General features: G+C 43.1%; 1 protein-coding gene across 15 annotated transcripts in view; it reads left to right on the top strand.

The window, feature by feature from the left end:
- ptprsa (protein tyrosine phosphatase receptor type Sa) overlaps positions 1-22,149 on the top strand; it is a 513,824-nt gene that overhangs the window by 221,314 nt on the left and 270,361 nt on the right. For 10 of the 15 annotated variants that reach the window (XM_060941298.1, XM_060941295.1, XM_060941297.1 and 7 more), the window contains one exon: positions 5,328-5,433. The exons of the other annotated variants lie outside the window; for them this stretch is intronic. The gene's annotated coding sequence lies outside the window, so the exon portion shown is untranslated. The remainder of the gene's footprint in view (positions 1-5,327; positions 5,434-22,149) is intronic. 15 annotated transcript variants of the gene reach the window in all.

The raw sequence follows: 22,149 nt of genomic DNA, 5'->3' as shown, positions 1-22,149 counted from the left end.
TAATGGTTTGAAAAGAACACAGGTGTTTATGGTGTCAGTTTTTTCCCCTTATCTTTTTTCGTTCTTTCATTGTTTTGTACTCACTTACATATACTCACTTTCTGCTGTTGTGGATAAATAACAAAAATACCATAAAGATTCGTGTTTCCCAAAAACACGAAAAAAATCAGTGGATAATCTTGTACCTAAGACCTGCTGCTGTAATCTTAAACACTGTCCTGTGATCATCCCATTCTTATTCACAATGTTTTAGAGGAGTAATGATTTATAATCCCATTACCTGATGCCAGCTGGAAAAGGATGGGTTCCCCTTCCGAGTCTGGTTCCTCTCAAGATTTCTTCCTCATGTCATGTTTGGGAGTTTTTTTTTTTTTTCTCACCGCTGCTGCCTCTTAATTGTTAATTAGGGATCAAAATCTACATCTGGATTTCCGTAAAGCTGCTTTGTGGCAATATGTAAAGTACCAGTCAAAAGTTTGACTGTTTTCTACATTGTAGAAGAATACTGAAGATATCAAAATGATGAAATATTATTATATCCACATTCACTGGATATGAGCAATCATGCACTCTCATTGGTTACTCTACTAGTAGGCTATCAGCTCATATACCGTGAGTAGAGAAAAACAAAATGGCAGAGTGTGTTGCTGAACCAACCAAGGACGAAATAAAAACTCAAAAACAAAACCCCCAAAAATACAAAACAAGCAACAAAATATGCAATAAAAGTATTTGATGGTAAGAACGTATCTTTTTTTTTTCAAGTTACAGTATTATGACAGCATTTTTCCCAAACTGGTACCGTCATTTTACCGGTTTGTTTACATTCTAAGCGGAAATTATTTTGTCAGACGTTTTGTATAAAATTTTTATTTATCAACTTTGCAAAAAGGGCGGCACAGTGGTGTAGTGGTTAGCACTGTCGCCTCACAGCAAGAAGGTCTTGGGTTTGAGCCCAGTGGCTGGGGACGGCCTTTCTGTGTGGAGTTTGCATGTTCTCCCCGTGTCTGTGTGGGTTTCCTCTGGGTGCTCCGGTTTCCCCCACAGTCCAAAGACATGCAGGTTAGTCTAATTGGTGCCTCTAAATTGACCGTAGGTGTGAATGTGAGTGTGAATGCTTGTTTGTGTCTGTCTCAGAAACTGGGTACTGTGGGGGTACCCCACTAAATATACTCACAGTCAATAAAATATACCATTTTAAATGGTGATGTTGGTTTTAATTTGAAATAAAATGATGAAAGAAATAATACAGATAAAACTAAATCTTTGATGTGAATACTCTATTCAGAATTTGGCAAAAATTCTGCAAATTTGTGAAAAATGGCGGCTTGATCTGGGACATGATAAATGGTTGACTACATCGCATTCCTTTAAAAAGGTTGTCGTCCACTGAAAAGTCTACAGTTATCACTAATTGTATTTTAAGTTGTAACTTTATACACCTAAGGATTGGTGCGCTCACAGAATAATCATAACCGCAATAAAACATCATGCAAAATATTTGATCACCGTCATAACTCCATTTTCCACATACCCAAAACCAATACGATCGTGTGTTTTGATCTAAACGGAAAGCCTCAGGTTCAAGGTCACTACCTCACCAAAAGTAGTAACTTAAAATCACTATGCCTTATGAAAATTTAGTTATAAATCTGCGATTTTGTTTTTTAAAATGAAAGCTGAAAGTTATGTATAGAATATGTTTCTTACAGAATATGTTCCGATGGTAGCTGGTCTTGTATGAATTTCTGAGCTATAAAATGAGTTGTGGTCTATTTTTTACCGTAGCGTGTTATTTGTGTGCGGGGAAGGACACACATTAACAATTTGTATGTCTCATCTCATCTCATTATCTCTAGCCGCTTTATCCTTCTACAGGGTCGCAGGCAAGCTGGAGCCTATCCCAGCTGACTACGGGCGAAAGGCGGGGTACACCCTGGACAAGTCGCCAGGTCATCACAGGGCTCAATTTGCATGTGTAGAATGGAATTTTCCACTCCAACAGTTAGAAGTTGATCGTGCTTCCATTTGCGATCTTTCTGTTACGCGGGTGATCTGTTCGGACGTTATCGCTGAAAAGGTGAGTTTTGACAGTTTTATTTTAGTTTTGCAGTATCAGGCAATAGAATGTTTCTTTTTCATCTTACTTTCATATTTCGTAGTGTTTGCATATTTTTGGCCAATATTTTGCAACCATGGTCAATTTAGATCGAACTTTTGATAGAATCTACGGCCAGTCATTTTGCCCCGCCTCCGCCTCGCGCTCCGTCCGGTGCAGTAGTGATGTCCTGTTGCTTGCGCGCCGCAGCAGAGACCCGCGCGACCTTCAGCCGGTACAGTCGCTGTTCTTTCACCACTGCCGTTATTCTCATCTTTCTGGTGTGTTCTTGATTTTTCCATTGTGTCCTATTTCGCCATGTCAAATACCCCAAATGTATCATATTATTCATATTTAAATGAATAATCAATTCAGTCATCATAACTTGGCATTTTTAACCCAAGCAATCAAAATTTTCACTCATCTGTGAAGGAGGGCTTTAATTCTTCATGATGTAGTTATTTTATATGTAAATCAATTTTACAAAAACATTTGAATTGTAATAAAAAAAATTTCCACAGTGGAGGCCAGATAAAGCAAGATACTATCTCATCTCGTTATCTCTCGCCACTTTATCCTGTTCTACAGGGTCGCAGGCAAGCTGGAGCCTATCCCAGCTGACTACGGGCAAAAGGCGGGGTACACCCTGGACAAGTCGCCAGGTCATCACAGGGCTGACACATAGACAACCATTCACACTCACAGTCAATTTAGGGTCACCAGTTAACCTAACCTGCATGTCTTTGGGGGAAACCGGAGCACCCGGAGGAAACCCACGCGGACAACATGCAAACTCCGCACAGAAAGGCCCTCGCCGGCCACGGGGCTCGAACCCGGACCTTCTTGCTGTGAGGCGACAGCGCTAACCACTACACCACCATGCCACCCAAGATACTATCTTTATTCTTATTAAACATGACAAAAGAAGCATTGAGTGTTAGGTAAATGCAAAGAAAAAAGTAAAATTAGAAAATTTATTTTTTGAGCATAATGTCCCAAATGAGAGACCAGTTTCTGAGACGGACCCTTCTATGTATCAGTCCTGCGACTTGTCCAGGGTGTACCTCGCCTCTCGCCCATAGTCAGCTGGGATAGGCTCCAGCTTGCCCGTGACCCTGTAGAACAGGATAAGCGGTTACGGATAATGGATGGATGGATGGACTTTGCAAAAAATGAAAGTAAACGTGATCTGTTTCTCAAAATCCAGTGAATTTTGAGAAAAAAAATTCTCAAAATTTTGTTTCTCAGAATTTTGAGAAACAAATCTCGTTGAGATTGAGAAACTCAATCTCGTCGTACATGGCTTATAGCCGACTCGACGCTACACGCCTCATCAGCTATCAGCTCATGTACGACTCGATTTCGTGGAATAACTGTTAAATATATGGAATTATATGGTAAGTAAAAATAGTGTTAAAAACAAAATTCATTTCATATTTTCAATTCTTCAAAATGGCCAGCGTTTACCTTGATGACGCTTTACACACTATTGGCATTATCTTAACCAGCTTCATGAGCTAGTCACCTGGAACGCTTTTCAATGAACAGGTGCCTCATCAAAAGTTAATTAGTGCAATTTCTACAATACAAGTAAAATTGATTTGAATTTTGTCATTTGCTGAACCAAAACTATGGACAACTTTCTTCAAATGGGAGATGTTGTAGCTATGTCAAACAGAAGATAAAGTTTCCCAACATCTCGAAAGTGTCTCTGCTCATAACTGAGCATAAAGACCATGTGAAATCCATCAAATGGAAGGTCTGATCTTGGAGATTCTGCCGAGCTGTTTTCTTAAAAAACCCTAAACCAAAACAGCTCAGATAAGCAGCAGCTTTTTTCCCCAGAGCCTTGCCGTGCAGGAATGTAGTATCATAAAGCAAAATGAGTCTAGTGGAGCTCTGCCAGCTGCTTGACCCTTCAACTCTGACCTCTCAGCTGGTGCAGGTGGTCAGGAGGCACTTTTATGGGGAAACAAATACAGAAGGGTAGTTGGGAGATTTTTTTTCAAGAGCTGGTAAAACAGCCCGACTGCTGCGGTGGCTGAGTTTGGGCTCAGGAACAAACTCTGCCCTCATATGCTGCCCACACGGCCTCGGTTTCAACAATAGGCTTGTGTGTATGAGGTTGTTTACAGAGAAATAGCACACAAACGCAGCCACTGTCCCCTCAACCCCTTGTTTTGGCCGTTGGGGAATATATTACAGTCCGAACACACAATCCATAACTCTTCTCTACAAGGGAATTGATCTTGGTCCTGTGGGTAAAGTGCCAGTGGGCAGTGCTGCCAAGACCCTGGCATTGTCACACATGAGCACTGGGGTCATTGCTGCCTCTGACACACTTCTTCCATTCCACAATTCCTGTCTTGTGCAGTCCAGGACAGTCAGCAAGAACGGGATCAGCTTTTTGGAGCTCAGAAAGCATAGCACATGGTTTAAGTGTTTCTTTTTCCACCTTCTCCTAGCTTTGAGAAGAGAACCAAAATGGGTTAGTTGTTTTTCTAGGCTGAGTCAGAGGAAAGGTGAGGAGCAGGAGTCCTAGCCCCAAACCTGGCCATCTGTTTTCTGTCTTCAACACTTGTCCTTCTCTTTCAGTGCTTCTGCTTGGCCCAGCCGTGAACCTGTGCTCCTTTTTTGTACATGCCTGTTTCTGCATTCTCTCCCAAGCTCGGTCTCGACTCGAATGTGATTATAGCCTCCCACACCCGCTCACCACAACCCTGTCGTGTAATTACAGCAGCGGGGAAGTAAACGAGAGGAAGAAAAAACACTCGTTTTAATTCCCCTTCACTTCAGCAAGTCTGCCGCTAGTCTGAGGTGTGGCAGGGTTCGGGCAAGTCAGGAGACGTTTGTAGAAACAATGTGCTAATAACCTAAATACTGTGACTTAAATCGGCAAACCGATTTCTTTCTCTTTATTTTTTATTTTTATTTTTAAAGAAAAAGAACCATTCAAGAGCAATGTCTCTCTTAAGACACAACAGGCAGAAAAAACCCCCTGATTTTTAGATAAACTGCATTTGGAACATGCTTAAATTTTTATACCCTTAAGGCCTGGTCTTACAATACCAATAACTACACCAAAAACTATAACTATAAATAAATGGGTCCCCTGCAGTTTATGTGGTTGATGGTCACACCAGACCGATAACGATCCCTATAGCCCAGGCCTGGGTTTATCCGTATCTGTGAGATTGCTTCTGGAGCAATTTTTTTTTTCTCCCCCCAGACCTGGACCTGTCTCTTCACGTTGTACTCTTTGGCCACAGCTACGGATTCGTTGCACAATAAACACACAGGTTTATTGCCTGCAGTAGTTGGCAAAGTAAATACCGGTAAGTACTTTTCAGTCCATTCGCTTTGAAATTTACGGTTTTCTCTGTCAACTTTGCGATGTTGCTTGGACAGCGCCATGTTGCCACTGCTGTAGCTGCATGGAGTGTCACATCGCGAGAATGAGTGTTTGTCACCATGGAGACGACCTGTACTCTGGTCTGTGCCAGAGCGGTAGAGAAAACTGTGCGCCGCGGCAGATACGTAGATATGTTTTTTTGTTTTGTTTTGTTTTAAAAAATCTGCCGTGGGCCGGATTAAATTTCAATCGGGCCAATTTTGCCCCCGGGCCGCTATTTGAATAGGCCTGCTGTACAGTATGACCCGGAATAATGTGCTACTCCTTGGAAAAAACTTCCATGACTATTCCTAAGTTGCATGCGTTTATTTCCCTGTCAGGACCAAGTGACATTATAGTCAGGGTTATAGTTGTGTTGTGACCGCTCCAGACTGGAACTAAATTCAGGTAGAGGTATAGTCATAGGTATTAGTGTTGTGGGACCGGGCCCTTACAGTGGAAATATGTACACCATATCGGTATTGTGGGTTCAATTGCAACCACTCCATTCTGTGAAGAAGAACAACAGCAACATTATTCAGCATACGTACGCTTGTGAAATTCCTCTCTGCATTTAACCCATCTGAAGCAGTGAACACACACACATACCCAGAGCAGTGGGCAGGCACACTACAGTACCCAGGGAGCAGTTGAGGGTTAGGTGCCTCGCTCAAGGGCGCCTCAGCCTAAGGCCACCCTATGTTAGCCTGACTACATTCCTTTGGACTGTGGGGGAAACCAGAGCACCCGGAGGAAACCCACACCAACACGGGGAGAACATGCAAACTCTACACAGAAAGGCCCCCGTCAGCCGCTGGGCTTGAACCCAGAACCTTCTTGCTGTGAGGCAACAGTACTAACTACTACACCACCGTGCCGCCCTTGAAACAGTCCACCCTGTGAATGTTTCAAGAAGAATTGGCTATCATGAGAGCAATCATGAGTGTGCATCACTGACATGATGAGCGAGAAAATGTTTTACTTCATGCATTAAACAGAGAATCCTTTTATACTGACTTGATTAGACACTCTTAGGTCTTGATGGAATGACGTTAAGTGGTCATTCTTCACTTGACTTTGACATTTGAGGTTTTTTTTTTACAAACTGACACACGCTTACAAGTGAGAGAACTCATTCCAGCCTGCTGAAGGTTAAGTATCTTTGTTCAAAGGCCAAGCAGTGGCTTTTGCAGTCCATTTAACAGTGGCGTTGGCACTGCCCCATTATATCCTTCCGAATTAATAACGGTGTTAAAAAGTGACTGTGCAGTGTGACACGTCCTTAAAAACAACACCTGTCTCTTCCATACACCTGATTGCTCGGGAGTCTTGTCCGTTTCTTTTTGTTCTCCTTTCTTTTCATGGATGGGAACAGTTTTTGACATGACCCAGCCCGGCTTACGGTGACATGCTGCCTGTGGCAATGCTGCTAAGCTGGTACGTATGCTAAACAGATGCATAGCACTGCTATGCTAATGGAATCCCCTCCCTAACGCTTCACGTTCACCTGTCAATAGTAGTGAGCGGCAGTGTAATTGTGTGTCAAGAATAATTACAGCAGTATAGCTTTCCTGAAGAGCCGAGCTAAATCGATCAGGTTGCCAGGTGTCTACAGAAGGGTTTACCTTCAGATTTCCAATCGGCCTTCGGAGATTTGCATATTTCTAATAATTTTGCTGATGCAGCTCCAAGGTCTAAAATTGTAATTCCAGTTTGCAGAGGAATCAATCCGTTGCAGAGAATCAATTTCAGGTTTCATCACATCAGAGTGCCGTAGTCTGCCAGTCTTTATGCTTGCCCTTTAAAACACTCTCAGCTGTGCCCAGAAGGCTGACAATCTCATCTCTTCTCAGTGTCTGGCACTCTTGGATGGAGGCCAGATCTTGATGTCACTCTTTTGCCAAGTACTGATGTGTCTGAACAGGTCTGGAATTAAACGATGCTTGACTGTAACATGTCCTGAACTGAAACAGGAGGTCAGGCTGTCTCAAAGCGCATCCACAACCTTTAGGCCCAGTGCACTGGGAGATATCCGGCTCTGAAATCTGAACAGCCTCGGTCTCCGCCAGCTATACAAGTCACTTCCAGGAGACATGCCCTTATGATTAGGCCTGTCAAAGTGTGTCTCTCCGGGTCAGCTTGGTAAATGTGACAGTGTGTCTTAGTTTGTAATGCACTTTCTGTTGGAAAACATTTTTATCTAAATGGCAATCTCTCTGGAGCTCCTAGAGGAATGGCAGATCGAGACGGATTCTCAGGTTGGAAGGAATCCTTGCCGATGTCTGAGGTGAAGGAGATGGAGAATGAGCTCAAGAGAATTTTTTTATTGTTGTGTTTAAACACTCGTGACCATGAGTTGGCCTAGTGGTTAGCATGTCCGCCTCTCGACCGGGAGATCAGAAGTTCTACTCACGATTGGGTCATGCCAGAGACCATCATAAAAATGGTACCTACTACCATCTGGCAAGGCATGCTACAATACAGATGCGAGTAGGGAAGTCAAACTCTTGCAGTTTCCAGAGGACTGACCCCCTGTAACCCTAACTATATAGGCAAGAGGCTGAGAGCTATTGAAACGGAGATTGGCACCACACCCATACGCCTTAAAGAGTTGGTTAGTACTGGGACAGGGACTGCCTGGGAAGACCAGATTCTGGTATGAGAGAGGCTTTGACTTGACTTAAACACTCGTCCTCCATTTTGTTCACATCAGCAAGCAGAACTTCAAAGTCTGACTGAGCCTGATTCTCAGGTCTGCAATTCTGGTTGACCAAACAAGATGGAGGACGAGTGCAATGAAAGTTGCTTTTGGGCTTGTTGAACTGACTATTTATTACTGTCAAAGTCTTTGGAAGATTGAAAATTTGACTCCTAGACCTTGGTGCTGTGAGGCAGTAGTGTTGCCCATGCTGCACAGGATTTAATCATGTTTATTTAACGCCATAGTTATTTCCTGTCAATACCAACATCCATGCAAAATGTTGTAATGTAATTGGATCACGTTAATATTACCACAATTGATCATGCTCAACTAATACATTAGATACTTTTTAAATTAAATTTAGTATAAGAAATGAAATCTTCGTACTCTTTTGATTTAAAATCTGACCAACTACATAGGCCCCTTTTTCAGTGTGGGAGGGAAGGATATTTTCCCTTTATTCCAAGCAAACTGATGCCAGCCAATCACAGGCATCTGTTAACTGGTGTAAAGATAAAGCCAGTTATGTTTTGTTTTGTTTTGTTTGACTGAAGTCCATAACTCCATTTCAACCTCCAACGAGGAAAAACAAGCAAAAATGTCCCTTCAATTTGGAATTCTTACACAGAAAGTAAGGAAGGTTAATTCTAAGTTCAGGATATGGTTGTCATATCAACGTGACTAATGGGGAAACCATGGCCTAATGTTTAGAGAAGCAGCTTTGGAGCCAAAAGATTGCTGGTTTGATTCCCTGGACCAGCAGGAATGGCTGAAGTGCCCTTGGGCAAGGTACCTAACCCCTACCTGCTCTACCGGCTGCTCTGGGTATGTTGTACGTTGCTCTGGATAAGAGCGTCTGCTAAATGCCTGTAATGTAATGACTGGTCGCACCATAAAATATCACATAGTTAATTTATTCAATCATTCATTTGCCCACTTGTTCCTTCATTCATTCAACTGCTTTGTCATGACGGATCCAAAGTCTGTCCTGGGTTTACGGTGCCCAAGGCAGGAGAATTCTCCCCTGATGGGATTCTAGTCCATTACAGAGCACCATACACACCTGTCTTACCTTTCTTTCAGTCTGCATCTTTCTTGTTCTTTCCCTCACATGTCCCCTCCTTCTCTCTCACAGCAGACTGTAAGACGTGTGTGTGATTCATCATCGAAATCTCTCTAGCTCTGTGGCCCATCTGCAGCCCAGCGATCTTCCATAGATCATCCCTCTGCCTCAGTAAACAAACAAAGGATGGATCTCTTTGCAAAAAATAAGAAAGTCAATGTGGTGTTTGTCATCTCCCTAATGCATCAGTATTCACTCTCTCTCGTGGACAGCAGGCGTTTGTGTGTATGTTCGGTAGTCTGTGTTGATAAGTGTTCCGCAGTATATTATTGCCTGATTCGCAGAGAACAGGAGATGTGGGATTATAGACAATCTGGCAACCCACATTTACAACCGCAGATCCATGTAAATCCATGCAGGTCCTCAACATGCAAGAAAAGAGGTTTTAAGTTTTAAAGCGTGTGTGTGTGTGGTGAAAACAAGACAGTGGAAATGCCATTAGAAGTTTCTTCTGGCTCTAAATGAAGAAAAATAATAATAAAGCTGCGGGACGCCGGTTGTTTACATGCTGTATTTATTAACGCACATTACTAATGTTTCAGTATGGTTTTCTCTTATCAAATGTAAAAGTAATCAGCGTTCATATTTCACAAAACAATCTCAATCACACTGATTAAAAGAAGAGGAAATTAAAACAATAAGCCGCGAGAGGTCATGTGATACAGTAATTTTATCGCAGGAAAGGATGGTCTTAGGCACGAGGCACACAATGAGTGTGCATTAAGTCACTTATTGGAAGATAAAACACATTATTTTTTTCGCCGTGTGGTTTCCATCAAATCCTGCGCTCTGATTGGCTGGTGAGCGGGTCCATATCCTATGATACGGACCCCGGTTATGGACCCCAGTTACGGACCTCTGGTGACTCACTCGTTCACAACAACAACAAATAATAAATAAGGATTCAAAATGGCGGCTCACCTCTGCTTGGTTTTCCCTTTCGGGCGCTCTCGTTTTCTGTTAGAATTTGGTAAAGAAAAAAAATTAATATATTATTTTTTTATAATTTTTTATAAGATTTAAGATTTTTATCAAAAATCTTATAAATTCTTGCCAGCATTTCTCAGGAGAATAGCATTAATTTTACATCATGGATAGCGATAACAACAGTCTTCACAGCGAAAGTGAATTTTACTACCGTGCGGAAGATGAAATAAAAGAAAACATTTCAGGAGAAAACTAAAAACCTGTAACTGTTGCTAACGCCGAGCAAAAACTTGGCTGAATCCTGAATGACTCAATTTTGTATAAATAGGGGACTACATAGACGGCAAAATGTAGTTTTTTTCCTGCCATGGAAGTGCACTTGTATACCGAGGAGAAAGCAATTTGCATTACAGCCGTGAATAAGGATTCAAAATGGCGGCTCACCTCTGCTTGGTTTTCCCTTTCGGGCGCTCTCGTTTTCTGTTATAATTTGGTAAAGAAAAAAATAAATATATTATTTACCAGCTTAAGGTCGGTCCGTATGGTGAAATATCGTGACCTCGGCCTTGAATACTGACCTCGGTCCAGAGGGCCTCGCTCAGTACTTTCAAGACCTCGGTCACAGTACTTCACGAAACGGACCTCCCAGCTGGTAAATAACATATATATATATATATATATATATATATATATATATATATATATATATATATATGATTAAAAATCCAGTGTTCAATGATTAATCCATCCATTATCCATAACCACTTATCCTGTACAGGGTCGCAGGCAAGCTGGAGCCTATCCCAGCTGACTACGGGTGAAAGGCGGGGTACACCCTGGACAAGTCGCCAGGTCATCACAGGGCTGACACATAGACACAGACAACCATTCACACTCACATTCACACCTACGGTCAATTTAGAGTCACCAGTTAACCTAACCTGCATGTCTTTGGACTGTGGGGGAAACCGGAGCACCCGGAGGAAACCCACGCGGACACGGGGAGAACATGCAAACTCCGCACAGAAAGGCCCTCGCCGGCTGCTGGGCTCGAACCCAGAACCTTCTTGCTGTGAGGCGACAGCGCTAACCACTACACCACCGTGCCGCCCCTCAATGAATAATTTAATTTGTTATTATTAATATTTGCTATAAACAATTCTTATGCAACACAGCCCAAGCAGACAAAGCTTTAGGTATATAAGCTTCGGGTAAACAGACAAAGATTAGCATATACTATAGATAGCACAATGGCTTAAGTGTAACTGTTTGATTAGTTTAAAACCTGATACACTCAAACAGATTTTCAATTCAACAGGTGAACATATACAACCCCAATTCCAAAAAAGTTGGGACACTGTGTAAAATGTAAATAAAAACAGAATGCAGTGATTTGCAAATCTCATAAACCCATCTATTTTTCACAACGGAACATAGACAACATATAAAATGTTTAAACTGAGACATTTTACTATTATATGAAAAATATATGCTCATTTTTAGTTTGATGGCAGCAACACGTCTTCAGAAAGTTAGGAGGGGCAACAAAAGGCTGGAAAAGTAAGTAGTACTAAAAAGAAACAGATGGAGGAACATTTTGCAACTAATTAGATTAATTGGCAACAGGTCCGTAGCGGGATTGGGCATAAAAAGAGCATCTTAGAGAGGCTGAGTCTCTCAGAAGTAAAGATGGACAGAGGTTTCCAACTTTTTTGGAATAGGGGTTGTAGCCGGGATTTTACAGCAACTTTAAATACTGCTCAGCCAATCAGATTTTTAGAACCAGAGGTTGTTGTTTTTGTTTTGTTTTTTCTGAACGACACATAAGATTTGTGCACACCAAATTTTTCGCATGATTAGATTTTAAAACATGCATGTCTGTGAACATGGGCATATCAAGAACTAGAGTGGTGATGTCCCATAATTTGAAACTTATTTATATTTGAAGTCCAAACTGCTAAAATACACATCAGGCTGGACAAACTGTCTTCAAATCTCCCACTTTCGTAGTCTTTATTCCCATTGTGTTTCGTGTGAATGGGCCTCGAATGTGTCAGTTGGGCTGTTAATAATGTGAGCGTGAAGAGAAAATGGCTGCCAGGCACAAAAGGCAGAACCGCCGTTGCTGATTGGTGAATTTGATCCTCTAGTTTGCTGCTGCGTATGGACCACTGGCAGTCACACGAGCAGGCACCCTAAAGGAGAACGTTCTTCATCTCGGCACGCAATTCAAAATGGCAGCAGGAGAGATGCTGGCACCTGGAATACACACCCAAATCTGGCACAGAGATGAAAGCCAGATGTGTGTGTGTGTGTGTGTGTGTGTGTGTGTGTGTGTGTGTGTGTGTGTGTGTGTGTGTGTTCCAGGTGTTTCAGATTACAGCTGTGGTGGGAGAGCTGAGAGTGTGAGTGGGCACTGAAGGAAGCTGCGTGTCCTTGATAATTGGACAGAATCAAAAGAGGAATTCAGGCGCCTCTTTATTTTAGCGCAGGATGTGCGAGACAGACAGCACAGAGCGGCCGTGGTCTTTGGAGGATTTTTGTCAGATCGCTGTCACATTGTTCTCGAAGCAATGCTGATTTGAGAAATATTCATGTCACTGATTCAACTTTATCACAAACCTATAGATCTAGAATTTATATCGAGTTAGCACAGGATGGCGAAAAGTCAGCCATTCCAACAGAAGCATAGCAGTTTAAGTAGAGAATAAAACACGGCAAGGTGTGCTGTTACAGGAAAATAATCAGTGATGAGGTGTTACCCAGCCCAAAGTGGATCATTTTCCTGTTGCAGTGTAGCTCAAAGTGTGTTATTCCTCTTCCATTACAGTGGTTTGCCAACAGCTGCAATTTTTTTATTCATTAATGAACACGTCACACTTTTTAACCATTGATAGTTGTATTGAATGTATGCAACACGTTCAGCTATAAAAACGCAGATTGCCATGTTACAGAGAAACTGGAACACGCAAACAAGTCCTTCATTTTGAAGACTCATGGAGGAAAACTCAGGCTGAGTGTCCATATAGCTTTTTTTTTTTTCCTGGGCTCCAGCATCTTTTTTTCAGTTGTTCCCAGTGAGAAGAGAGCGCGTGCAGCCACATCGAGAAAAAGCACTATTTTTTTCAGAGCGCTCCACCATTTTTTGCGGCTGCTCCGAGCACGTCGCCGGTGTCAACACTGTCGGTACTTTTCAGGCAACCAACCAATCATACGGCGGTTAGAGTAGTGACATGCTGTCAAAACATTGTTGTCATAGAAACAAAACCGACATACAGCATGGAAAGCGCTTTTTGGATAAAGCACCGAAATGAAACCATCCCCAGCATCCTGCCAGCGCTTTTCTGCCAGAACAACAACAAAACGCTATATGGACACACACCCTTACTGACGTTACAATGCACTGACACTGGAGACTCCTTCCATAAATGTCTCCTTAGCAAAAGCATCACCATTTCAATGATCTGTTTTTCTTTGTTAACTGGTGTTTTTTACTCAGTTTCTTATTAGATTATGTGGAAGTATCCATCGTACAAGTCACTGTGCTATAAAGCGGTATATTGGCACTGCAGTATGTAACACATGACTAAATGTATTTGTTCAGCATCCATTTGCTCTGAACAGTAAGCTAGAAATAGTGTTGTAATGTTCTCTTATCTAGCGAATTTTCATCGTGATGTCATATCTAAATACACTCCCAACTAACATGTTCAGCTTACTTGTTATCATGCTTTCTAACAAGAACTCTTCTATGAAACATTTTGAGTACCCATTTGATTTGATTTGGCCCAGCTCTCTTGTTTAATTGACCGGATCTGTTCCATCAAAATGTGTTGGAGAGGAACATCCACACTCCCCAGCCCAAAGTGGGACCTGCTTAGTGATTTAGAAGAACATGACAACCTGATGTAATTTGGCCTCCTGCCACACTTCGAGTCGCATTAAGGACAATCGACAGTTCCTTCATGCACAATTAGGCTTGTTTGCCTCATTTCATTTAATGGCTTTTGGGTTTCTTTGGGTTTTTATGTCAATGGAAGAATGAACACTGTCTGCTTCATTGATTCAATTAGGCACTATGATAGAGGCTTTAAAATGACTGAAGTGAACCTATTTTCTATCCAGTAATATGCTTTATATGAGAATTAAAAAGTAAACATAGCCATGGGGAAGGTTAAAGCATGGACACAGTGCTTCGAAAGCAATAGCTTGGACTTACACATGACTATGGTAACGCAGTCGAAATAGATCAACTAGTGTTAATCAACCATCTAAAAACAGACAAGCTGGTAGTGAAACTTAAAGGAGAACTGAAGTCATTTTTAAACTTTATTACTTAATTAGCGTATTATTCAATTATGTTTTCAGTTTTAGTAACCTTATATCGTGACTCGTATTGGCAACTAACTGCAATTAAATATTATACTTATCGGCCTGTTCGGTTTTTAGCCATGTTGAATTTAGTTTGTTTGGTCCACGGCAGGCGTCGCTTATCCGCCCGATCTTCACGAGGCTTGTGCGAGACTTTGAAACGTGAAGTGTCAGCGCCACCATTTTGAAAACTGTTTTCCAAACGAAATATTGCACAAAAACGAGTTTAAATGACGATTACTGCCTACTTTTTTCACACTTTCCTGATTGCTATCAAAACAAACAAAACTTCTCGCTTGATTACATCAGCATTCGAAAGAGGGCACGCGCGTCTTTTGACAACATTGGCAGATGTCAGTCACTTTGATTTCTGCTGTACATTTTACTTCCGTCCTACGATGTCTCGCACAGGTCTCAGCGAATCTCGTTTACGGCCATTGCTTTGACATACGGACTGATATATTACTGTAGTATGTTGAGCGGGTGGGTGGAGCACAGAAGTACGGCAGGCCAGAACTGAGTTTCACAAAACTCTTTATTTGCAGCTTTTCAGCTTTTTTAACAAACTCCCAGTCACACAGACACGCACACACACATCAGTCGTCTGGTTGGGGAGAGAGCCTCTTTCCTCTGCTCTCTCTCTCCTTATATAGGGCGCGGTCACTGGGGAAGACACACAAACAGATTAACCAACATTAGGTGCAGTGATTCTGCCACTTACCTTCCTTGACTCCACCCTCCGGTCACAGACCGATGCTTGACCACGCCCCCGCTGCCACAATTACATAGCATATTTCAAACACTCAGAACTTGCTATAGCAGTGACAAAATCTCATCTCATCTCATCTCATTATCTCTAGCCGCTTTATCCTGTTCTACAGGGTCGCAGGCAAGCTGGAGCCTATCCCAGCTGACTACAGGCGAAAGGCGGGGTACACCCTGGACAAGTCGCCAGGTCATCACAGGGCTGACACATAGACACAGACAACCATTCACACTCACATTCACACCTACGGTCAATTTAGAGTCACCAGTTAACCTAACCTGCATGTCTTTGGACTGTGGGGGAAACCGGAGCACCCGGAGGAAACCCACGCGGACACGGGGAGAACATGCAAACTCCACACAGAAAGGCCCTCGCCGGCCCCGGGGCTCGAACCCAGGACCTTCTTGCTGTGAGGCGACAGCGCTAACCACTACACCACCGTGCCGCCCGCAGTGACAAAATAGCTCTCAAAAATGCATTCCTATATTTAATAAAATGAGAGAAATAGAATTTTCATAATAAAAAATTTGCCTTCAGTTCCCCTTTAAAGGAAAAATGTATTACAAATTCTTCATGCGGCGGCACGGTGGTGTAGTGGTTAGCGCTGTCACCTCACAGCAAGAAGGTCCGGGTTCGAGCCCCGTGGCCGGCGAGGGCCTTTCTGTGCGGAGTTTGCATGTTCTCCCCGTGTCCGCGTGGGTTTCCTCCGGGTGCTCCGGTTTCCCCCACAGTCCAAAGACATGCAGGTTAGGTTAACTGGTGACTCTAAATTGACCGTAGGTGTGAATGTGAGTGTGAATGGTTGTCTGTGTCTATGTGTCAGCCCTGTGATGACCTGGCGACTTGTCCAGGGTGTACCCCGCCTTTCGCCCGTAGTCAGCTGGGATAGGCTCCAGCTTGCCTGCGACCCTGTAGAACAGGATAAAGCGGCTACAGATAATGAGATGAGAAATTCTTCTTGCAAAAATGTCCTTGTGTGTATTTTTATATATTCCCCACTTGCCCCTCCTTCGGCTGGTATTATTTCCTTCAAGCTCGAGTTCTCTACTAGAGGCCTGGGAGTTTGAGGGTTCTGCGCAGTATCTTAGCTGTTCCTAGGACTGCGTTTTTCTGGACAGAGATCTCGGACGTTGTTCCTGGGATCTGTTGGAGCCACTCTCCCAGTTTGGGGGTCACTGCACCGAGGGCTCCTATCACCACAGTGACCACTGTTGTCTTCATCTTCCACATCTTTTCTAGCTCTTCTTTCAGCCCTTGATACTTCTCGAACTTCTCGAGTTCCTTTTTCCTGATGTTCTTGTCACTTGGTATTGCCACATCTATCACCACAGCCTTGTTCTCCTGTTTGTCCACCACTACCATGTCCAGTTGGTTAGCCATTACCAGTTTGTCCTTCTATATCTGGAAGTCCCACAGGATCTTAGCTTGGTCATTCTCAACCACCTTCGGAGGTGCGTCCCACGTTGACCTTGGGACTTCCAGTCCATACTCAGTCATAGCTACTGGTGGAGATATATAAAACAAAAGCCAAAAGGAAGCAGAAAGATCAATTCCCCAAATTTTCCTTCTTAGAAATCTGCTACATTTTTCAGTGGTTATAATCTGAAATTAAAGGATCGCTGCGAGCAAAATCTAACCAGGTCTGTAGAGTTCTGCTTCGCCAAAATACATATTTGCTTGGTTTAGTTGTGATGGTAACGGCATGTTCTTCGTTGATAGCTGTCGTCTCATCTCATCTCATTATCTCTAGCCGCTTTATCCTTCTACAGGGTCGCAGGCAAGCTGGAGCCTATCCCAGCTGACTACGGGCGAAAGGCGGGGTACACCCTGGACAAGTCGCCAGGTCATCACAGGGCTGACACATAGACACAGACAACCATTCACACTCACATTCACACCTACGGTCAATTTAGAGTCACCAGTTAACCTAACCTGCATGTCTTTGGACTGTGGGGGAAACCGGAGCACCCGGAGGAAACCCACACGGACACGGGGAGAACATGCAAACTCCACACAGAAAGGCCCTCGCCGGCCACGGGGCTCGAACCCGGACCTTCTTGCTGTGAGGCGACAGCGCTAACCACTACACCACCGTGCCGCCCATATTTTGTTTGTTTTAATCGCAATTTCATATTGTTGGATATGTTTTTTTTTTCGCTTGGACGTGACCTATATTTAAGCCTGGCCACATTTTCATTCAGCATGAAGAACGTGAAGAACACAGTGTCCCTTTGAGAGCAACAGTTTTGAAGAGCTGTTTGAAATAAATACTTCGGTTAGACTGACCAAAAAATTGCTATCGTGGGCGTGGCTCACTTTGAAATGTCCATCATTTCAGAATAGACCTTCAGACAGCGAAAGGAGGCGTGGCCAGAGTGCCTGTTGGTCCTAGTGAAGGAGGTGTGGCCTCTGTGCCTGTCAGTCTCAGTGAAGGAGGCGTGGCTATCCACTCTTTCCGCACCTTGCTGAATTAAACTGCATTGCATTGTGCTGCACAGCATTGCATTAACTATTCGTACTGAAGTGCCTGCTTTACTTGGTTCTTGCTTACATTTCATCATCGATTATATGTACAGATTATATATGCCTCCTCATCATTTCAGAAGGAGAGATACACACTCCTAGTTACTCATTTGCTATCTGCACTGAGTCTGTTTTGAGAGCTCAGAGTTTGGAGTTTTAATTGGAAGCTTGTTATGACTTCGTTCTGTCTAATTCACATGATCTGACACACAAGAGACCACAACCTGGCTTCTGACTTCACACTTATTACCCAGAGCTTACACACACACACACACACACACACACACACACACACACACACACACACACACACATTTTCTTTTCTGCTTCTGTTTGTCTTCCTGCTGCATCTGCTTCTTTCCTTGGTGCCTATGCTGCATTCCTTTTGTAACGTTCACATTTTCTTATGCATATTTGCTGCATGCACAGGCCTTCCTTTGCTTCTTTTGTGGTCCAACATGACAGGCCTTCCATTTGAATGAACACACACACACACACACACACACCCTCGAGTGCCTGCAGCTCTGAGCCCCAGGCTCAGTGGAGAAACGTTGCCATGTGTCAGCACCTCTCTCTCCCGAAGGATAAATAACTCTGCAGTTTTCATAATCATAACTCACATTAAAGGAGAACTGAAGTCATTTTTAAACTTGCTTTATTTCCTAATTAACGTGTTATTCAATTCCGTTTTCGGTTTTAGTAACCTTATATCGTTGGCAACTACGGTAATTGCAATTAAATATTATACTTATCGGCCTAACGTAGCTCGTCTGGTCCACGGCAGGCGTCGCTTATCCGCGTGATCTTCACGAGACTTGTGCGAGACTTTGAAACGTGAAGCGTCAACCAGGTGTCAGTGCCACCATTTTGAAAACTGTTTTCCAAACAAAATATTACACAAAAACAAGTTTAAATGACGATTACGGCCTACTTTTTTCAGACTTTCCTGATTGCTATCAAAACAAACAAAACTTCCAGCTTGATTACATCAGCATTCAAAAGAGGGCGCGCGCGTCTTTTGACAACTCCAGTGTCCGAAATCGCTCCCTACTCACTATATAGGGCACTATATGGTGGGGACGCCATTTTGTAGTGCTGTCCGCGCTGAAAGAAATCAAATTAAAAGCCTCAAATTTGATTTAATAAAAGGCAGCGGCAAAGAAGAAAGTATTCAGCCTTGATTTCAAAGAAGTAGTGAAATATGCAGGTACTTTGTATTGATTAATGTAGGAAATACGCTCAGTATAATATGTATTTATCACAAAAACACATGCACGTATTTATTATTTTGAAAACCCAACAGCCACCTGATCTGGCACGTTTCAATTGTGCGACAGTAATGACGTAAATACCAGCGCGACGGACTAGTGTCCGGAAGTGTTTTGTTTTTTTCAGTTTACCAATGAGCTCACTATATAGTCCTCTATATAGTAATTCCCTATATAGGGAGCAGTGAACAAGTGAACGATTTCAGACACAGGGAACGTTAGCAGATGTTGGTCACTTTGATTTCCGCTGTACGTTTTACTTCCGTCCTACGATGTCTCGCAGGTCTCAGCGAATCTCGTTTACGGCCATTGCTTTGACATACGGACTGATATGTTACAGAGCGTATTTCAAACACTCAGAACTTGCTATAGCAGTGACAAAATAGCTATCAGAAATGCATTCTGATATTTAATAAAATGAGAGAAATAGAATTTTGATAATAAAAAAATTGCCTTCATTTCCCTTTTAACAGAGACACGTTACACACAGCACAAAGGCTCTGCAGGTCCAAATCGGACGGTCACTTTTTTTTTTTTTTAATCCGTGTTCATTTGTACACACTCGTGTACAGTTTTTACCTCACACCTTACTGTTTGTTTAAGACAGTATTATTTTTCATGAATGACAAATAAATGAATGATATTGTTTGTGTGATGGTGATCAGTTTCTTTTCCTTGAATTAATGTTGATTAAAATCATTTCACAGTCAATTTCAAGGCCTGTATTATAGGCTTTCATATTTTTGTTTCATGTCACTCTAAAGTTTACCCTCGGCCTTAAAAGATGGCTCTTTTCTTTCTACTTTTATTCTCTGTCTCTCTCTGCTCTGCATCTCTCTCTCTCTCTCAGCCAATCAAATATGTTAGCATATTAATAATGCATGGATATGCACAGGATTAGGCACCCGGCTAGTCAGCGTGAGCAGCACTGATTACATCTGACTGCAGGAACCCACAATGGGGGAAAAAAAAAAGGAAAACTGATGCACATTTGATGCTGCATTACTGAACCTGCAGCCTTTTGTTTTGCGTTCATTCTCCGTCCCATGATGTCACTGTGCAAAGTAACCTGGAGTTGATTTGCGAGAAGCTTTTTGTCATCTCGTGCTCTGTGTCGTCCACACGGATCTGTTAAAGTGATGACATGTACCATTTCCCCCAGATTGATATAGAGTTTTATGGATCCGTTTGCAGTCTCGCTGTTATTCCTGGCTCACCTCCATTTTTCTCCACCTGTAAAGCAGCGTGACATCATTTCTCCGCCAGCTGACTGTGCAGAGGTTTTGAGCAAGTGATCAACAGGAAGATGAGCATCAGCTGAATGAGAAACACCACCTGCTTCTTCTCTCCAGGGACACTGAGCTAGCTTTTAGTTAGTGGTTTGAAGTGCAGAAAGATTACTGTGTTAACCTTTGGGTTTTTTTTTTTTTTTTGCAAGTGTGTGTGATGCTGCTGTTGGAAAGTATTCCTCGCTGAAGAGCAAAAAGTCCAAGGGGTGGAGTCAGACCTGATCCAGTACCTTCTACCGTACTTGGGTGGAGACAACTCTGTGTGTTTCAGGGTTGAGAGTTAGGGGTTAGGCTGAGGCTTATAGGAATCAGATCAGGTCCGGCTCCTCCCCTCGGATTTTTGGTTCTGCAGCAAGGATTACCCCAGTGTTGGCAGTAATGCTGAAGAAATGATCCTAGACACCAGTGACTTCAAAATTTCTATTCACTCACATTTGCACACAGAAACATGCCCTCATTTGTGAACTATTTGCACTGTACTGGTCACCAGTCGTCCTTCTAGAGGGCCAGTGTTTGTGCTTGTGTATTGCATTTAGCTCTAAATTTGGTTACATTTATTCCAAGCGGGGGCGGCACGGTGGTGTGGTGGTTAGCGCTGTCGCCTCACAGCAAGAAGGTCCGGGTTCGAGCCCCGTGGCCGGCGAGGGCCTTTCTGTGTGGAGTTTGCATGTTCTCCCCGTGTCCGCGTGGGTTTCCTCCGGGTGCTCCGGTTTCCCCCACAGTCCAAAGACATGCAGGTTAGGTTAACTGGTGACTCTAAATTGACCGTAGGTGTGAATGTGAGTGTGAATGGTTGTCTGTGTCTATGTGTCAGCCCTGTGATGACCTGGCAACTTGTCCAGGGTGTACCCCGCCTTTCGCCTGTAGTCAGCTGGGATAGGCTCCAGCTTGCCTGCGACCCTGTAGAACAGGATAAAGCGGCTAGAGATAATGAGATGAGATTCCAAGCGATCAGAATCTTTCAGAGACATTAGCTATGTCTAAAATCACACATAATGTTGTTATACTCAAATCTGGTGGGGCAGCCATGGCCTGAAGGTTAGAGAAGCAAGCCTGGGGCCCAAAAGGTCACCGGTTTGATTCTTGGGACTGGCAAGAAAAATGTGATTGGAGTTGAGTGAATGAACAGCACATTCACCCTTGCATGGCTAAAGTGCCCTTGAGAAAGGCACCTAACCCCCAGCTACTCCCTGGGTGCTGTAGCATAGCTGCCCATTGCTTAGATTAGATTAGATAGAACTTTATTGATCCCTTTGGGAGGGTTCCCTCAGGGAAATTAAAATTCCAGTAGCATCATTACAGGATAAACAGAGAATAGAAATAGAGAAAACTTCTAGATAAATTAAATTAGGTATTTACATATGCAAATATAAAAAAGAATAAGATATGGGGAAGCGGAAGGGGGGGAACCACACACACTGTGTGTGTTCGTTTACTGTTTCACATTGGGTTAAATGCAGAGGCGGAATTTTACTAACTAAGAACCCTTTATTCTTCACATGCACACTTCAAGCACAGTGAAATTCATCCTCTGCATTTAACCCATCTGAAGCAGTGAACACACGCACACACTCAGAGCAGTGGGCAGCCACACCAGAGCGCCCAGGGAGCAATCAGGGGTCAGGTACCTTGCTCAAGGGCACCTCAGCCCAAGGCCGCCCCACGTCAACCTAACTGCATGTCTTTGGATTG

The sequence above is a fragment of the Neoarius graeffei genome, chromosome 15 (assembly GCF_027579695.1).
Source record: "Neoarius graeffei isolate fNeoGra1 chromosome 15, fNeoGra1.pri, whole genome shotgun sequence".
Classification (NCBI taxonomy): domain Eukaryota; kingdom Metazoa; phylum Chordata; class Actinopteri; order Siluriformes; family Ariidae; genus Neoarius; species Neoarius graeffei.
The sequence above is the reverse complement of the archived record's forward strand: the minus strand, read 5'-3'. Positions and strand labels throughout refer to the sequence as shown.